Source organism: Drosophila rhopaloa, unplaced genomic scaffold (assembly GCF_018152115.1).
Source record: "Drosophila rhopaloa isolate 14029-0021.01 unplaced genomic scaffold, ASM1815211v1 contig_185, whole genome shotgun sequence".
Classification (NCBI taxonomy): Eukaryota; Metazoa; Arthropoda; class Insecta; order Diptera; family Drosophilidae; genus Drosophila; species Drosophila rhopaloa.
This window is the reverse complement of record NW_025335067.1, coordinates 103,422-122,255: the sequence shown is the minus strand read 5'-3', so window position 1 is coordinate 122,255 and position 18,834 is coordinate 103,422. Positions and strand designations below refer to the sequence as shown.

Here is an 18,834-nt window from a genome sequence, read left to right as displayed (position 1 = left end):
CGATGGCGGAGAAGGAGCCACAGGATGAGCCAACGAAATACAACAAAGGACGAGAAACGGAAAAAATGCGACCATTAAAACACATTTGTATATCTATTTTTGGGGCGAAACCAGCTCAACCTCAAACTTCAGAGCGGCGGGCGGTCCGCGAATGCGGCAATGCCCCGGGAAACCCAAGCCCGAAAAACTCTAACCGAAACTCAAACCGAAACCGAAACCGAAACCAAAAGATACAGAAAAGGAGAAACGGGAACCAAACAATGGCCAGCACAGAAATACTTAAAACTACTTTAATTTATGGCGCACGCATTTCTGCGTTTAGCTCAGCCCCTTTTCCGTTCATTTCCGTTACTATTCATGAGCTGGGGGCTACGATGTCGGAGGCCAAAGCAATCAGTCAGCAAACAACATGGCTTTGAGCTCTGCCTTCAGTCACTCATTTTCAAAGGATACGCTCTCTAATAAGTCCCTTTTGGGCCCCGCAAAGAAAGACACCAATTCAAAGGCATCTCGAGACGGGCTTTCTTCTATCAAAATTTATAAGTAAGTAGAGTCCCGCCTCATATATGACTATATGACCCGACCGGCTATCAGCGTACGTGGCTGCGATTTGGCTGGGAAATTAATGAGAAATCATAAATCAGGAGATAATTGGAGAGCTCTAGCGGCCCGACAAGTTTTTTCGGGCGGCTCTGGCGCTTTACAAAGTCAAAGCGATATCGCCAGTGACTGGGCTTTCCCCTTGCTGCAGTCAGTTGCACCCACTTCAGCGTCCTTGTGCACAGGGAAAATTTAAATATTAAACAAGAAAGCTTATTAAGGCATATTTTCATTTATCAATATGTTTTATATTTATAAATTTCGGGAATATAACATTTTTGTTTAATATTAAGATATTATGAAGCAAGAAAGAATTAGTTATATAACAAACAAACTAGGTGTTAACAAAAGAACACAACTGGAAGAGTTGAGATAGTTGCCACTAAGGAAAAAACCTTTAAATTTATTTAAATAGAGAAATTGTAAATGACAACATGATCCTGTTTTAGTGTGTCATCTATTTTTCTCTGTGTACGCCCCTTTCTGGCTTTTCTGCCAACTGCTGAGTGGGTAAATTATGCATAAGCGCACTACCAGCCACATTATGACGAGGCAGGCGGACGTCTGATGCAGAACGCAGCTGCCTGGATTATGTATGAGTGGTATGGGGTTGGGGGGTTCTGTTGGTGGAGGTGAAAAGGTGAGGGAGGCTGGGGGGGCCGGGCAACTCACTTGTCAACGTGCTCATCACATTTCTTCCCAACCAAAACGAAACGAATCCACCCAACCACCCAGTTTGCCGTTTATGCGCACCAAGGCAAACAAACAGCAAAATATTTGTATGCTAAGCCAAACACATGCGACGGCGAAGCCCTACAATGCCACGCCCCATCCCCAGCTGCCACCAGACGCCGCCCCCATTTCAGAGAGTCAGCCCAACGCGGCTCAAGTATTTTGCATTGCTAAGCAGAAATTATAAATCAGGGCAATTGTTGAAGATTTGCAGCCCGCACAACTAAACGGGACGGCAGGCGAACGAGAACCGGAATGGAAATGGAAATGGGAGCGGTAAAGGGAATGTCGAGCGGGAGCAGGGGGGAGGGTGGAGCGGTATGGGAGGGGAGTGGAGGGAAGGAGGGCCTGGGATTGCGGCACGCACGCCTCGCTGGTTTCCCGGTACACGGCCGCTTCTGCTGCTGCTGTTGTTGACTAACTGACTGGCTAAGTGACTGACTGACTCGCTTTGCTGTCTGTCCTGCACTTGAATAAAAATATACTCCCAAATACAGAACATTTCCTTGGTCTAGGAAGTGGTTCTAATAAAATAAAATATTTTAAGACAAGCTGGTGTCATAAAAGTATTCGTTAGAAATGAATTCGTAAACGCACATTTGCTAACAGCCACAAGAAAGCTTCAAATAATTTCAAATGTTTTCAAAACATATATTTCCCGTTAATAAAGTCTTCAAAAAAACCATTAGAACCCAAGAAATAAAATAAATGCTTAAGAAACTATTGATAAAATAAAATTAAAAACTTACACCTTCTATAAAACTAATACCCGATTTTTAAGTTTTTGTTTGCTATTAATCTAAATTTATTAGCGATTGAACTAGTTTAAAAATATTTCTCATAACTTTTAAGACTACAGTATGTGGAACTAATATTTTGTTAAGTGTTTTTTTCGGCCTGGCCTGATGAACGTGCACAGGCAGTCAAATATTTTGCAAGGACGAACGTGAAAAAATAAATAAAAATTCCCACAAAAATGAATTTAACGAATATGAAGGCAGACGAGAGCGGCAGCGAGACAGGCGAGGTGGGCCAGGGGGAAGGTGGAGGAGCCGGAGAACTGAAATCATAATTTAATTTAACGTATTTTTCGTTGCCAAAAGACAAGACGCGAATTACACACAAAGTCACATACACAGGCGAGAGCGACAAAAACAACAGATTGCAGGATGGCGGAATGGTGGAATGCGGAGAAATTGGAAAGCAAAACTGTAAGGCAGATTCGGATCCAGAGTCACAATCAGCGGCAGGAACAGAAGCCGAAGTGGAAGTCCTGCTGCCAGACAGACTAAAAGCAGCGGAAATAACACGCTCCGCAGCGCCGTTTAAAAGTGTAAAAGCCGTCAAGAAAAAATAGAGAAGGCAGCTGGAAGGAAACAGTCGCGAGTTTTTCCATGGTATGAGTCACTTTGGTAATAGAATCGCAGCGCGTTTTGCCTGGATTTTAATTTTAGTAATGGAAGACAATGGCAGACGACGAAGATGTGGAGAGACAAATAAGCTTAGCCAGCAATACGAGGTGGAGTGAAGGAGGATGGCACTACCAAGATTTTGCCAGATTTATTGCGCCACGTTGCAGTTTGAAGTTGTCGGGACACATAAATCTATCGGTGCACGCTGGGCAAATTTACACATGATTGTTATTATTTAATGCTGTTATTGTAGCGGCTGCCGCTGTCATGCGGTTTTTTAAACGATTTTTATTAGTGGAAAGGAAAAGCGGAAAGCGGAAATAACAGCCACGCGCCGTAAAGTAGACAACACATTCCGCACACACACACACACACACACATGGACAACCTGCTTTCTCCCTGCTTTCCCCGCTTTCTCCAACGCATTGCACGACATGCAATAAATGCATTTTGCATGGTGTGCACGTAAATGACCGCCGACGATTTAAATTGTTACGCTGTGGCCGGCCGAGCGTTGTCTGCCATCAAAATGCATTACGTATACGCAGTAAAAATTACGTATACGCCCGCGTGTGTGCACCGCACTGGGGAGTGACTGCATTTTATGCGTGCCGCGCATTATCATTTAACATTTCCGGTTCTGTTCGGTTCACAGGGTCTTTGGGGTGGTTGTAACAATCGGCTAAATAGTTTATTGTGTGCGCAAGTTTGGGTTGGGGCCGCCGATTGATTGGCAATTGAAAAGCACAGAGAGCGTTTGACCGGCAGTAAATCATGGTGAATTATGCAATTATACCGATCATCAGGGATTAAATAGGTAATTGTGTCTTTCCACTTGCCTTTTTAAATCTCTCCCTGCCATTTGCCCATTCCACTTCCATCTAAAATTCCCATTACCTGATATTTGGTTAAATATTTACTCTACCTTCGCTACCTTCTGGCGTTTTTCATCACTCGACTAAAAATTGCAGTCGTTCTGCTCTGTCAACTAATCATACAGAAAGCATTTCGGTCCCAACCCAAAACCGTCAGTTGACCTAGCTGCTTGGGCACAATAATTTTGTAAATTATTGCGCATACGCCGCGTGTGTTTGTCAACGCAAAAATAAAAACGTCAGCCCCGAAAACTTTTAAGCATATTCTCCTCTGGGGTTCGCCGAGGTTCATCCCGAGCTTGAGCCAGACCCTCAGCTCATTTCCAGCTCAAATAAGCGTAAGTAAATTTGAAAGACAAACAAACAGGGGGACAAGAAAAACAGAGACCTGCTGTTGACGATGCCACAAGCAGCAGAAGCAGAAGCAGCAGCAGCAACAGCAGGTTGATCATTGAAGTGGGAACGAGCAGGTGGACAGGTGCCCGGCCAGCCCTGGAGGAATGAAGTCTGGCCTGTGTCGCTCATCAGGGGCAGCTCTCGAGCTCCGAAGCCAAGTCAAGCCAAACAGCTCCGGGCACCAGAGAAAGACAGAGAAAAATGAATAGCAGAGGAGCTTTTGGTCCGGGGCAATATTCATTCCGGTGGCAAACAAACACGCAGCAGCAACAATGGACACAACAGCAGCAGCACACAGGAAGAAAACTACAGATCTAAAAAAAGGAAGTTTATAGAACTGGGAGACTTTGCAATTCGATGATTATACTTTTCTGCAACTCGATAAAAAAACATTTTTGACTCTCAAAAATCAGCTTGTAGATATCATATCTAGCAAAAAATGAACTATAATAATGTCTGCTTAAGTCACAACATATTTTAAATTATATTTAATCTCTTATAACGTTTTATCTTAATAGTAGTTAAATATTTTTGAAACACTTTAAATGAAATACAAATATTTATATTTATCTTTAGATATTTTAAAGTATTTTGCACTTTTTAATGGGATTTTAAAAATCAGTAAAACTCTTTTATATAAGACACAAGAACTATGAAAGAGAAAATTGATCCAGGTTTTGTGAAGATAACTCCTGTTCGAGACAACTTCTTTTTATTTAACTTTTGAAAAGTGCAATCTTGGCGGACTGTTACGTACCGAATAACTAGTTGTTTTTCTGAGAAATCCTATGTTTTTTGCTCACTGCAGTTGACAACAACAAGCTGTGTAACGCCTCGGACGCTGCCATTTGTGGCACGCCCCCGCCCATCGACGCCCACCAACCGAACGCCCCCTCAAGTTAGTTGATGAACTTCGTGTTCAAGTTGTAGCACAAGAGTTGACGCCTCGCAGCCAAAAACTGCGACGGCTGCTGTTGATGGCCTCGCATCTGGATGGGCGGGGGTGGGTGGATAGAGGAAAAGCGGGGGAAAAGCCGCCGCCAGCTGTAACACTGATAGCAATTCCAAGAGACAACAACGGGCGCCGAGGAAACTCCTGAGCAGCTCTTTGCTTTTCGTGAGTTTTTGTTTTTCTTTCAGTTTATTTTACTTTCGTGTGCCGTGGCGTCGGCATCTTCACTTTGGTTTGATTTTATTATGTTTTTCTTTGGGACCGCACTGGCCCCCATTTTCCGACCCGCTGGCCCCCATTTTCCGACCCCACCCCGCCGCCGGCCACCGCTTTTCCCTTGGCCACATGCTGCAAAGAGTTTTCCTTGGTTATATTTGACTTGGCCCCGGTGACCTTTCGAGAGGTTGGGCAGGTTGGAAAACAGCAGCAGTAGCAGCAGCAGCATCATCCCGAGCCCCGTTACAATATCAAGTTAATTGTTTGAAATAAGTGTTGGCCCGCCCACCGCTTTTCCACCCTGCTTTTCCACACTTTCCACTCTCCGCCGGCCCCGTTTGCTCTATCTTGTTGCTGATGTTGCGGTTTCTTTTGTGCCGCCTTTGGAAACTACCCACATTTATAGTGTTGTGGTCGAAGCTTTTCCCTTTTCCTCAGCTGGTTGTCAACGCCAACCACAGCCCCAAGTTTTCCCTGTTTACCACCCATGCCCCCCACCCCCCCGCATTTTTCCACCCTTCTTGTCTTTTTTGAACTTTTTCGCATTCGCATCTCTTTGGCTTATTTTACTTTGACTGACTCTCGCCACGGAGTCTCAATGTTTGGAGTGCACTTTACCCGGGCAACTTGAAATGAATCTAATAACTTGGCCCACACACACACACACGCACACATACACATAGAGCGCAAAAACAATGCCCAGCATTTTTTGGGGGAAAAGCTTGTTGAAAAGCGGATTTTGTTTTGCAAGTTGCTCGAGTGTTTCGGCGGTTTCTTTTCCACTCCACACTTTTCGCATTGTTCGCTGGCAATTCAAATATTTTACTTGGGGAATTTGCCGATCCCAAGCCGAACCAGTTATAAGTTTGCAGCCTGCCAATGTTAACAGCTCTATTAGTTCAATTTATTTGTCTGGCAGGGCGCAAAGGGAAAACAACAATTTCCCGGGATGAGAGCGAGAAGCCCCTGTGACATTGCCAAAGACAAAATTGGGCGGGGCGCAGGAATTCAGCTTGATTGTGTTTGCAATTTCATAAAATAACAATTCGCCAGCGCCTTGGCATCTTTCATCCTTGTTATTGGCGCCCTGATTGCCGCCGGCGGTTGTCGCTTTTCCTGGCTTTTCCGCAGGATCCACCGAGTGGCATGGAATGCGTTCGTAAATAGCTGGCAAGGTGTGGGCCCGGCATGCGACACCCCCATCCCATCCCAGCCCAGCAAGACCAGGTCCCAAATCCGATGGCGGGAAAGTCAGGTCGCCCGCTCCTCGGGCATGCCAAATTCAATTCACACAAAATACCCGTAATTCAACACCCCACGGATGGAGATGAATGCCACTCCACTGACTGATTGCTTTTGCCTCCAAAGCAAACTCCCCCAGGGCGCATTGAAATGAGTTAAACCAAAGGCTGCCGCTCAAGTTTTCCTCGTTCGCCTCGATTTTCCCCGCTTTTTCGCCCGATTTTCCCGAGTCTGAGATTTCAGCAGCAGCAGCAGCAGCGACATCTCAAGCGACTCGTTGACATATTTGTATTGTATTCAATCGATGAATTTCTGCAGCTTCTTCGCCGCATGGCCCATAAGGGAAAATGACTTATTTTGCTTACGCACACATTGAACAAGTCCTCAAGCAGCAGCTTGCCATCCTGGCATCCAAGTATCCTGGCATCCTGGCATCCTGCGCCGGGGTTGATTGCTCTCCCGCTCCTTCTTTCTTTCTTACTTTACACGGAAAAAATCTGCGAAGCTTGAAAATTGTTTTTTTAAGACTATGTAATCGGTAACTTAAGATCCAGTTTTAATTTGGCTTAAAACTTCATTTAAACTTTTATTTTCCTTCGCTCTTTTCTTGTATTTGTTTATGATGGTTTAATATTAACAAGATCTTTAAAGTTTTTAAACTCATACCTACTCTTTTTATTGAGTCATATATTTATTGAATATTACTTGTGTAACAGTAAATATTATAAAATTTATGTATCCTTTAAAATAAATAATATTTAGATATTTAGATTCAACAAGAAGTCAATCTTTTTGTTTGGCAAGAACATGCCAAAATAAATAAAACTATTTTCGCAATAATAATCTAAAATCCTTTCTTGAATTTCTATTTTCACTTTTGAAATGCAATTTTAAACTTTTTAAATCAACTTGAAATATATGTATTTTTCGTTGTGCATGCATTGACATTCGTCTTGTTTCGGCTCCTGCTCCGTTTTCCAGCGGCAAAGTTTGCGCTACACATTTTTTACTTGGCTGACTGTCGACATTCGCGTTGATATTAAAATTTTAATAAACCCCAGCACGTTGACTGGGGGAATCTTCAGCTGGTCCTCCTTTTGGAGCAGCTCCTGCTGGTTTTGCTCCTGCTCCTCCTCCTTCTCCGCTTTGTTGCTTCCCTGCTTTCCTCGTTTTCCGCGCTTTTCCTCGCTTTTCCCAGCTTGTTGCACTTGACGGAAACGCGTCAGTTGGGCGCGCTCACATTTCCCCCGCACTTTTCTCCCATGAGTTCCCAATTGGTTTGGCACAACGCACATTTTCATGCGGCGACGAGACGAAAAACGAATACGCCATAATGCTGAAATTGCCATATATATACACACACTTGTACACTTGGGTCCCAGTTGGCTGACAGCAATGATTTCTTTTGCCTCCACGTGAAACATGTTGATAAATCAAATCCCAGCCCAGTCAATGCCAATGCCAATTTGGTTGACAATTGCTATTTTCGGTTTTCCCGCATGAATGACAGCTAATTGCTGAGGGGTCGGGGTTGGGGGTCGGGAATGGGGGCCGGAATTCCATTTTGCAAAACTACAGCAGGCTGCAACTTTAAGCCCTTTTCAAAAACCGACTGGCTTCCATGTCAGGCAAAAGCCAGACATTTGTAATCCATGTAGCTGTCTCCGGAATTGGCTTTGCGGCATCGGACAATTCACAGAAAGGCTGGGACTGAAGCCCTAAGCGCGTTGCCCGGAATGAAATCAAATAAAATAGTTAGTAAATAATAAAACAGTCGAGCACTGGATTCGGGCTTTCGACGATTTTCGAGTGGAATAGGAACTTTTAATGCCCGCTTAGGCTGCCGCTTTCCGCCTTTCGCTTTTATGGCCAACGGCAATAGACGAAAATTTTATTATAGAAAACGTCTTTGGACTTTGAGCCCGAGGCAGTCAACAAACCATTAAACTCAAGTGTTTACCACAAGCCGAAGTCACTAGACACAAATTTAAAATGGCAGTTAGACAACTCGAGCGATATGGGACAGAGGCTAATGTGGTTACGAGGATGGGCTTGGAACGCCTAGGTGAGCAGTCCTGCGAAGTCCTCGATCCCGAGGCAAAGTGCTTCGAGCTGAGCAATTTGGGCGCTTGATGGCGAATTTATTGGCAAACTGACGAGAGGCGAACTTGGCTTAGACTCGGCATGAAAGATTTTCTAAAGTGCACTAGTTCTTTAAATTCATCACAAGATTGGAAATTTCTTCAAATGAGTTTTTCTTCAGAATTATTAAAAGCAAAGGAGTATTAAGAACTTGTAATAATATTAGAACATATTATTAGTTTTAGAACCAAAATTGGGTATTAGAGAATCTTCCCATTTTAAGAAAATATTGTTGCACAACATTCCTGCCAATTCTAGTTCTTTTCTACAATATAAGAATAATATTATGTATAAACATTATGTATTTCCTCGCTAGATTCATAAATGGATTCCCAATGCGAAGAAATGAATGTAATAAATATTTGTATACGAATTAAAAAACAGTTTTATTTCTCAATAAAAAAGTATTTCATAAATACACAAATGCTTCAGGGTAGTCATCACTTTCCCGTTTATCGGCCCAAATGAAGCCATTGGCCTATTGAAACATTCATCAACAAAAAGTTGATGGCAACACGGACTCCTCATCAGAACTTCTAACCAAGTTGAAACCGCACTATAAATATATTTCAACTTATTTATGACCACTTTTCGATGAGGGTTTATTCGCGTTTACAGTCGGGTTGTAAAATTTATGAGCCCGAGGGTCAGAGGTCGAGGATCGGGGCAGAGAGACACGCGAATTCCGATGCCGCGTTTATTTTCCTGGTGCGTAATTATTTTTATGACATTTTCCCCTGCCTTTTTAGTGGCAGAGGTGTGGGTTAGATAGCCGGGGCTATGGGCAATGGCTATGGGCTATATGCCCGCGGTCCTTTTGTCCAGCGACCGTGTTGAAGTGTTGGCGTTTGCCAAACAAATTAAAAGCAAATTATAACGAAGCAATGAAAATGAAACGAAACGAAACGATATTATCAGGCAGCAAGGACACAAACTAAATTTTAGAGACCTGCCGGAGGACTTGGACTTGGCGGATTCCCCCCTCACTGATGATGGTCGTTGGAATTTTAATTTCTGTGTTGTGCTTTTCACTCGGCCAATGCCACTTAAAGCGATTTACTTGCAAATCTTGGTAATGGATGGCTGGCAAGGTGAGAAACGTGCCCGAGGACCAGAAGTCCTGCGGAGGGTGCGAAACGTGCCTGACGTTGGACATAAATTAATTTATTGCGTGCGCGCCTGGCCAGGAAAAACAAAAAAATGAAAAAATGGGGAAAAAACGCTAAGAACAAAAACTGAAGGAGGAAGGAAAACAAAAACAAACGGCGGGATTCGTTGAATTGTTTGAGCTGCCAGCATAAAAATAATTCATTGCATACTTTTTGTTGGGACGAGACCCAAAACTTTCATTAAATAGCATTAATAATTAAGAGATAAGGGTGGCATTTATGGGGTATTTAGATATTTAGGGCCTTACAATGAGCTGCTTTATAGGCTTGCGTTAAATATTACATATATATCATTTAATAAAGGTATTACAATGATGAAGGTAAATGAAAGTAAAAGTTATTTATTTTATATGTGACGATTGAGATGTTGATGTAAAATTATTTATATATTTTCTAAAATAAATCTGCAGGAATTAAAATATTTTTGAACCAGTAATAATAGTTTAAGAGAAGGGTGACACTGAAATCACCAGATTCTTTAATCATTAATAATGAAGTTGGATTCATATCAAAGGACCAGGTTCATTTTTCACTGCATACATTTAGACTCCTTTATAAACGATTTAAAAACGCTAGTGATTTCTGTTGCATTCGCTTATAATTATTATTTGGTCAGAATTTATAAACCTTTTTCGAACGATTTTCTCCCAATATTTTTATTTAAACTGAGACAGTAATGGATACAACTTTGAGTATTTATATATTTCTGGGACTTACAACGAGCTTCTTTGTTGGAATTGTGGCGGCTGCTGTCGTCGACAGCGGCGTAAACGTCGACTGCGGCGGCGGCGGCGGCGCTGCGACGGCGGTCACGGGCGGACTAATCGCTTTAATTGTCGCCTGCGGAAGCGGCGGCTGCTGAAATAACTCCGCTGGCTGCTTCACGTAGAACAGATTTACTCCAAAGTGTGAAATCTTGATGGGTTTTATAGCAACACCTTCGACAGGAAATGGGTGTGTGTGGGCCGACTTAGCTGCGTCGGCTCGAAGGGCTAAGATCGGCTTTCTGGCTGATCTTGGCTATAATTGCTGGCTGCTTATCTCTGTGTAGCTGTCTGCTGTAGCGGATTTTCCCTGTTTCGTAGGTTCTTTCACAACTTTTTGAGAAGCTCTAGTTTCGGTTTCAATTTCGGTTTTTGTTTCGTCAGTATTTCTTAATAATTTTGGTTAATCTTTTTTAAACACTACTAAAGCTCAACGTTAAACAGCGCGACAAATGTCCTGCTACTGTTTCGGATTTATATTTTTGGGGGATTGTTGTTGATTGCACTTGAACGCGTTGGTTGCTAAAAACACACGGTGACAAAAATCTCAGGACGCGATTGCCGCTTCGTACGAGAGAGTTCCCTGTTGTTTTTTTTTTTGTTTTAGTTTTCGAAAGCGGTTTGACTTTTTTGGAGTTTACTTTCGTGGATTAATTACTTGGCTCGATGACTCGATTTCGATTTCCCTTGGCTGTCGGCTGTTGGCTGTTGTGGTTGTAGATTTGTAGGTTTCACACTAGGCTACTTGCACGGTTTTAATTTGCTGAGGAACAGAACGCAACGACTGCTGGACTCGCTTGTCTGATAACGACTGAAGGACTCTCGCGAATTGCGTAGGATTTTTAGCAACAGCCGAGCGCAGCGGGATTCTCCTGAGCGTCGCTGCTTGCGTCGCAGTCGCCGTCGTTGCTGTTGTAGTTGCTGTTGGTGTTGCTGTTGCCGTTGCCATTGCCTTACCGCCGTTTTCCTTTCCTTTCCGTCGGCGGGCAGCCGGCGCAGAAGCATTACAACAGCGGAAGTTGCTAACAGAGAGAGCGAGCAGGACAATGGGCCGGGGAGAGCAAGAGCGAGAGCGCAGGATGCACCCCCACACGGCCTGGAGCTCTGTTAACTGCCAGCCCGCATAGCAGCCAGGGTTGTCGAGTCGTGGCAGAGTTTACCAGGATAGTAAGCAGCAGGTGCCGAATCCTTACAAGTTGTACAGAAAAATCACAAAACAAACACGCCACAAACGGCATATAACAGTGTCACTGATTTTTAATCCATTCCTAGAGACTGTCGAAGAGTACTCATCCAAGATTTACTTCAGCGATTAACGCTGCATACTTTGAAAGGGCTAACTATTTAGGTGCCACAAAAATCTAAAGGACTTGTAACTGGCTAATAAAAGGCTCTAGGAGTAAGCAACAACATTTTTTGATTTCTATTTTCTACTGCATATTTTAAGACTCTTTTATAAGTGTTTTCAAAACCGTAGCGATTAATATTTTTTCAGTATATTATGAGTGGAAATCACTTGAAATTTTTAATGTTAGGCCAATTAAGATTAAACTTTTGGTTCAAATCGGAAGAGATTAGTTGCCAAAATGTTTTTTTTTGAATATCCTTCTTACTATCAAATTTCAGATTTCTTAACATTTTCTTCACATGCAAATGCAACACATAACTAATTTGTAGGCCTCAACAATTACTTTCCCCTTTCCTCAAAACTTTTACCGACATTGTTGCAATCGAAAACAAACAAACAACAAAAATTAGACATTCACCAAACATTCACTTTCAGCAGCAGGAGAAATGTGTTAACAGCGTGAGAGAGAGACCGAACTTTCTCATTGCAACAACAGCTGAGCGCAAGGATAACGGGAGGGCTTTCTCTTGAGAGCGATAGAAAGATGGAGCGGAACGGAGAGAGAATTCGGTGCTCCACGCGCGTCATTGTTGCACCTTGATGTTTGTTTTCGTGGGTGGCCCGCACTCGCAGGAGAGCGGGAGAAAGGAGGAGTAAGGACGAGGAAAGGCAGCAAGGAACTGGGAGCATGGAGCAGAAAAGAGGGAGCATAAGGGATGGGGCGACGATGGCGCAAACAAACAACAATAGCGATTCGAGTCGGCAGAATGTCCATGTAACCTCTGCAGAGGGTGTCGCTGATGTCCCGATGATGATGACGATGAATAAGGATAATGGCGATGTAGCCAGGTGAGTCTTAACCCTTTGTCCCACGTAAATACAAGGGCTTACTTCTCATATACATTTACAAAAGGTAGTTCCAAGCTTTAAAATGTTTTAAATGTATAAAATTTATAGCCTTTTTTAAATGATAAGGCTAGCAGGTCATATTTATAAACATACCACTGAAAATAATATTTTTTCTAACGTTGAATTGACGAAAATTTATGACAAGGAAACTTTTATTATATAGCATTTGAAATTTAAAAGAATAGGTATAGTAATTAAGTTAATGTTTTATGTTTCCAGAGTAAACAACTCGTAAGCTAAAATATTAAATTTAATTTAATTTAATAAAATTGATAACTGTTTATTTGTACCACCATAAATATTTAAATTTATCCCAGGCAAATAATCAAGAAATAAAAATAGGCTTCCCATATATTAAATAACACCTTTAAAAATGATTTTAATTATCTGCGAAACGATATACACTTTAAATGTGACCCCTTTATCATTAGGTTGACTTACGTACGCCCTGATAATTTCCAACATTATTAATAATCATAATAGGATTATCTTATAAATACTCATCGATGAAACTATCTTTGTGTAACTATCATTCAAATCGTATTCAAGGTAACGAACATCAAAGAACTCTTTATCTCTTGAATGCAAGCTCATTACAATCTTCATCATAAGTATCTTTCTGGGCCGTATCTTCGTCATCGTATCTGTATCTGCATCATCATCAACATCATCATCGTTATCATCATTATGACCACTGTCGGTACCTCATCGTTCCCATTCTCCTCCATTGTTGTTCGTCGTGTGTCTCGTGCGTTGGTGAAAGTGTCAACTTGACATTGCCTGGAGTGCACGCGCCACCGCTCTCTCTCTCTCAAACACACACTCACACACATGTACACGTAAGGATACTCTCCACACACTCACACAGTGGCAGCTACATCCTTACAATCCGCTTGCGTCAAATATTTTGTTGGCCCCGGGGCAATTGTTGTTGCTCCTCGCTGACATGCGAATAATGCTCGCAGCTGGGATTTTTGCTCCAGCCGCAAAAAGGACTTGCTTCCGCTCTCTCTCTCTTTCTCTCTGGCTCCACTTTTCACTCTCTCTTCCTTCTCCCTCTCTCGGCGCAGGCGCAGTGAAAGCCTTTCCCCTGGCTCCAAGGAAAAGCGACAGCGCAGTCGGCGGCGACAGAGGCTGCTGCCATGGCAGCTTTATCAGTGCCATGAAATGTTGTTCCCGGAAAATAACCCAAAGGAAATGCTGCACACACACACTCACACCCACGCAGGAGCTCACACACATGTGTGTGTGTGTGTGCAACCAGCAGCAACAATAACTGTGTACATGTAAATCCTGGTTTGTTTCATTTGCCGATTTGGAGCACCGTCCTCTCATCCGATCTCCCCGCGCCGAAAAGCCCGCCGGCACTAACTTTGTACGCTTGATGATGATAATAATGTTGCCCCTTGCCAGCTGCACTGAGAAAAATATTGCCCTAACAGGTAATGACTCAAGGCAGTCTAAAATAATTAATTAGTTTTATTCCGGTATTAATTTCTGAATTTATGAATTTATTGTTGATTTTGAAATATCTTTTTTCCCTTTTTTCCCTAAGCTAAATACCTTTTGTGGCTCAAATAAAATTGATTAAGTTTAAAATAATCATTGTTTTCCTTTATTATAAAATAAAATAAACAAGAAAGGAAAGCTAACTTCGGACGGAGCCGAAGTTGATATACCCTTGCAGAATATTCTGTAAATTATATTCTTCAAAATTATTCATATGGTGTATTCTTAATACTCATAAAAGTCCTAACTTCCTAACTTTAAAAACACCAAAGTTAGGCATTTCCAATCGTTCAGTTATATGGCAGCTAAGGATATAGTCGGCCGATCCTTATGAAATTTGGTAGGTCGGATTGATTGGCGAAAAATAAAACCCATAGAAAATCCCAACTTAACTTTACAAACACCAAAGTTATGGCATTTCCGATCAATCAATTATATGGCGGCTATAGGATATAGTCGTCCGATCCTATGAAATTCGGTAGGTCGGATTAATTGGCCAAAAATAAAACTCTAGAAAATCCCAACTTCCTAACTTAAAAACACCAAAGTTATGGCATTTCCGATCGTTCAGTTACATGGCAGCTATATGATATAGTGGCCCGATCCGGCTCGTTCCGACTTATATACTACCTGCAATAGAAAGACAACTTTTGGGAAAGTTTCAAGCAGATAGCTTTAAAACTGAGGGACTAGTTTGCGTAGAAACGGACGGACGGACAGACGGACAGACGGACGGACAGACGGACAGACGGACAGACGGACGGACAGACGGACATGGCTAGATCGACTCTCCTGGTGATGCTGATCAAGAATATATATACTTTATAGGGTCGGAAATGTCTCCTTCAATGCGTTGCAAACTTTTGACTGAAATTATAATACCCTCTGCAAGGGTATAAAAACTATGAGACTAAACATTGCTTTGAACTTTAAAAGAATAGTAATGGCGATAGTAAGCAGTCTTAAGATGTTTTTTATAAAATCGACATTTGGGGGCACTTAAACATACAACGATCGTATTTTTCTCTGTGCATTAAGCGAAGCGAACCCAAGCCAAGCCAACTCAACCCAGTCCCAATCCCAATAGCAAACCCAAACCCAAGCCCGAGCCCGAGCCCAAGCCCATGCCAATCCAATCCAATCGCACGGCCACACCAGACATCGTCTATGGAAATTCGCATGCCGATTTTCGAGCGATTGCAATTGATTTGTAATGTATTTCATTGTTGTGTGTGTCTCTGTGTGTGTGCGATAGAGCGGTGGGGAGGGGGTATAAAATTTGTATTGATTATTTCTATTGCCTTTGTTCGTCGCTCGTCGCTTTGTTCGCCATCTAATGATAGCTATGGGGGCATTAAAAATGTCATACACAATAGTTTTTGTTTGCAACTAACCGAAAGCATATAATGTAGGACTTAAAGACCAGGAAGTGGACCAAGTGGCAGGTGCATGGCCAGGGATAAATTGTAAACTTGGCCGCATAACGCCGCCAGGACACGCAGCAAAAATGGGAGCAAAGGGGCGGCCATCACATCAGCTGGGGAATTGGCATGTGTACAAGTCAATTATGGGTCAAAATCCACACAGGAGTTGAGGCGAATCGAATCGGGCTGAGCTGAGTGGCAAACACTTGAAGATGACTCCAATGCCAATGCCGCTGCCGATGCTTTTCTTTGCTTTTCTTTGCCTTTCTTGGTTTTCCTTTTGCTCCGCTTTGGCCTTAGATTCGGCTTCTCAGCGCAGCTCAACGCAGCTCATTTATATCAGTTTTTGGCTGCGCTCCCTTTTATGCTCCGTTAGAGGACAATGCAGGGGTATATAAGGTGTATAAAGACCACACACTTCTTGCTAATTCCAAAAACTAGGAGTAATAAGTGCAACAAAGTCTGTAATTTTGATTTGTTACATTTTCTTTCATATTCTTCATACGCGTAGAAACATACAAAATGGTAGTACCCTCACTCCATAAATATGTTTCATTTGTGTAAAGCCAATTTGCAAATATGAAAGCCTTTTGGAAGCGAACATAAAAGTGTTGTTTTATAATTATAACCAATATCTTATTTTATAAATATATTTAGATTTACGTTTTGGCAATAAGTAGTCACCCATTTAAAATGTTTTAACTTTTGTAACTCTAAAAGACCCCGGCATGATTGGAGTCATAGTTTCCTTTGTTGAAATGGGCTATTCGATCTATCTTTGTTTTTCAAGTCATAAATCATAACAAGAGTATGATTTTTTATAAAAGTTTAATCTTTTTAACTTTTTATAAGAGATTAACTCCTTTTTACTTTAAGCTCTTTTGTTTAGGTTCGATAAAAGTACGGAATTCAGTGTCATATTTACGTATTTAAACAGGTTTCTTTTACTTATTTTTTCTTGATATGATTTGAACGTCTTTATGGTTATTGATATTGACAGGAATGGTGCTACCGGGTATCATGCAGTCGTAGAAATCAAAAAAATATAATACAATTCTTAATTTCGTTTTTTGCTCGATATCGCAGCAAGATGTGTGCGAGATGAAAGAAGGCGAGTTGAGAACAGGGAGTTCTTGGTGGAGCGGTCGGGGTAAGCTGGGCCGGCAGCCATTGGCCATTGCAAATGAAACATGTTTGGCTTTATCGCATTTATTGACGACTCCGCTGGGACGTTTTGCTTGCCTTTTTCCACAGCCACCGAAGCCAGATCAAACAATGCCACATGGGAGGCACTAGGGGGGCGGACATCTGGGAGGGACGCGGATACCGCCTCAAATTGCGCTATCGAACAGCTCCAAACAGACTTATAAAAACATTATTTTATGTGCATGTGTGTGAGGCAGTGTTAAGCGGCGACGGGCGAACTAAAATCACTTAGAAAAGCAGTCATAGATAAACAGGGCGAAATGATGAATGTGAAGGGAATCAATATGTTAACGCGAAATTTCCAAGCAATATTGATTAAAAATAGCTTATCCGATGCAGCTTGAAAGTATATAAAAACCTATAAAGCTTTTCTTACCAAATGGAGGAGAAAAAGGGCTTATCTTAAATGTTGAATTTTCACTCCTAAAAATTAAGTATACGTATAAACAGTATTACAGACATCTTATTTTTAAGTGGCATACTTCTAAATGATTGAGGTTGCGCTCATGTCTTGATTTTAAATTCTCTAAAATTCAATTTTTTTAATTTATGTACCAATGCAGAGGGTATTACAATTTCAGTAAAAAGTATGCAGTTTGAAGGGCACATTTCTTACCCTAAAAAGTATTTAATTCTTTCTGTTTCAGGTCGGCATGGGCCTGCTTCATCAAAATCGAAATATTAGAATATTTAAATTTTCATGTTAATATTGAAAGTTTCCTTTTGATAATAATTAGATATTATTTATAAGTTTTACATAATCAATCGCTTAAAATTCATAATTAATAATTAATATAGCAAATAATAATAATAATAATAAATAAAATAATTCAACAATTTTTAGTATCATTTTATTGGCAGGTTATTGTTCTAGTTCCAGAAATCCGACTGAATTCCTTGACAGAATATGAATAAGTTGTGCCCGAGCTACTGGGAAATCCTCCCAGGATGTCCGGTCACATTTAAGCATTCTACTTGTTAAGAGCTTACGCCGCGCACTTGGCTTTAAACCCCGCCAACAAATGCCACTTCATTCGGCTGATATTTGTGGCCAGCACACACATAGCAAAAATAGCAAAATCACACACATCCTTTTACCATCAATTCTCTAAGCAACAAACAAACACACGCACAAAAATAAAAAGAGGAGGGTGGAGCAGGAGATGCCGCAACACGCAAAGCTCTTTTCACTACAAAACGGAAGTACATAGAACCAGGAACAGCCGAAAAGGAGGAAAGCGGGGGAAAGCCGGCGGGAAAAGCAGGCCAACACAGACACACATACACACACACCGCCACAAGCTTAGAGAAAAATACTGTGGCAAAAACTACACACCATCGCAGAGGGAGGTGTGCGAAACAGGAGAGCACGAGATATTCATTCTATCGTAAAATAGGTGAGCCATGCGAATGTGTGGAAAAAACAAGCGCCAACGCTCTGGTCAACGGATAACAAAACATAAATAATAACGACAGCAGAGTCAGCCAAGGATGCTGGGGAGAACGAGAATATATCCTTTATATGTGCGGGTGACTGGTGCGATTTGCCCAAGGGCAGCAAGTAGATCACCAAAGATCCACCTAACATCATATTCAGCAGTTTTATTTTTCATGGGAACTTAATTTAATTAAGATTTAATTTCGATTAAGATTGGGCATGTTTATGTCTTACTTGGGAGGCAATAATACAAATTTTCTTGTTTAATAAGAGTGATAAATATTCTAAGAAGAGATTTCCATAACTGATTTCTAAAGGTGTTTTAAAACATTTTTTTAAGTGATGAAAAAAATTTATCTTTGAAATTCATGGAATAAATATTGATTTGTGCAAAATGTCAACGAATCCTTCATATATCAATTATTTCTTTGCTTAAATACATTTTAAGATGTAATTAAATTTAAAGAGTGATAATTACATTTTTCAAAATATTATGTTTG

The 18,834-nt window shown here is 41.5% G+C and overlaps 1 protein-coding gene across 8 annotated transcripts in view; it reads right to left on the bottom strand.

The window, feature by feature from the left end:
• Positions 1 to 18,834, bottom strand: part of LOC108048668 (RNA-binding protein Musashi homolog Rbp6) — a 188,880-nt gene that overhangs the window by 74,363 nt on the left and 95,683 nt on the right. The window contains exon 1 of one of the 8 annotated variants that reach the window (XM_017129486.2): positions 10,454 to 11,329. The exons of the other annotated variants lie outside the window; for them this stretch is intronic. The gene's annotated coding sequence lies outside the window, so the exon portion shown is untranslated. Of the gene's footprint in view, positions 1 to 10,453; positions 11,330 to 18,834 lie in introns of those variants that run through there. 8 annotated transcript variants of the gene reach the window in all.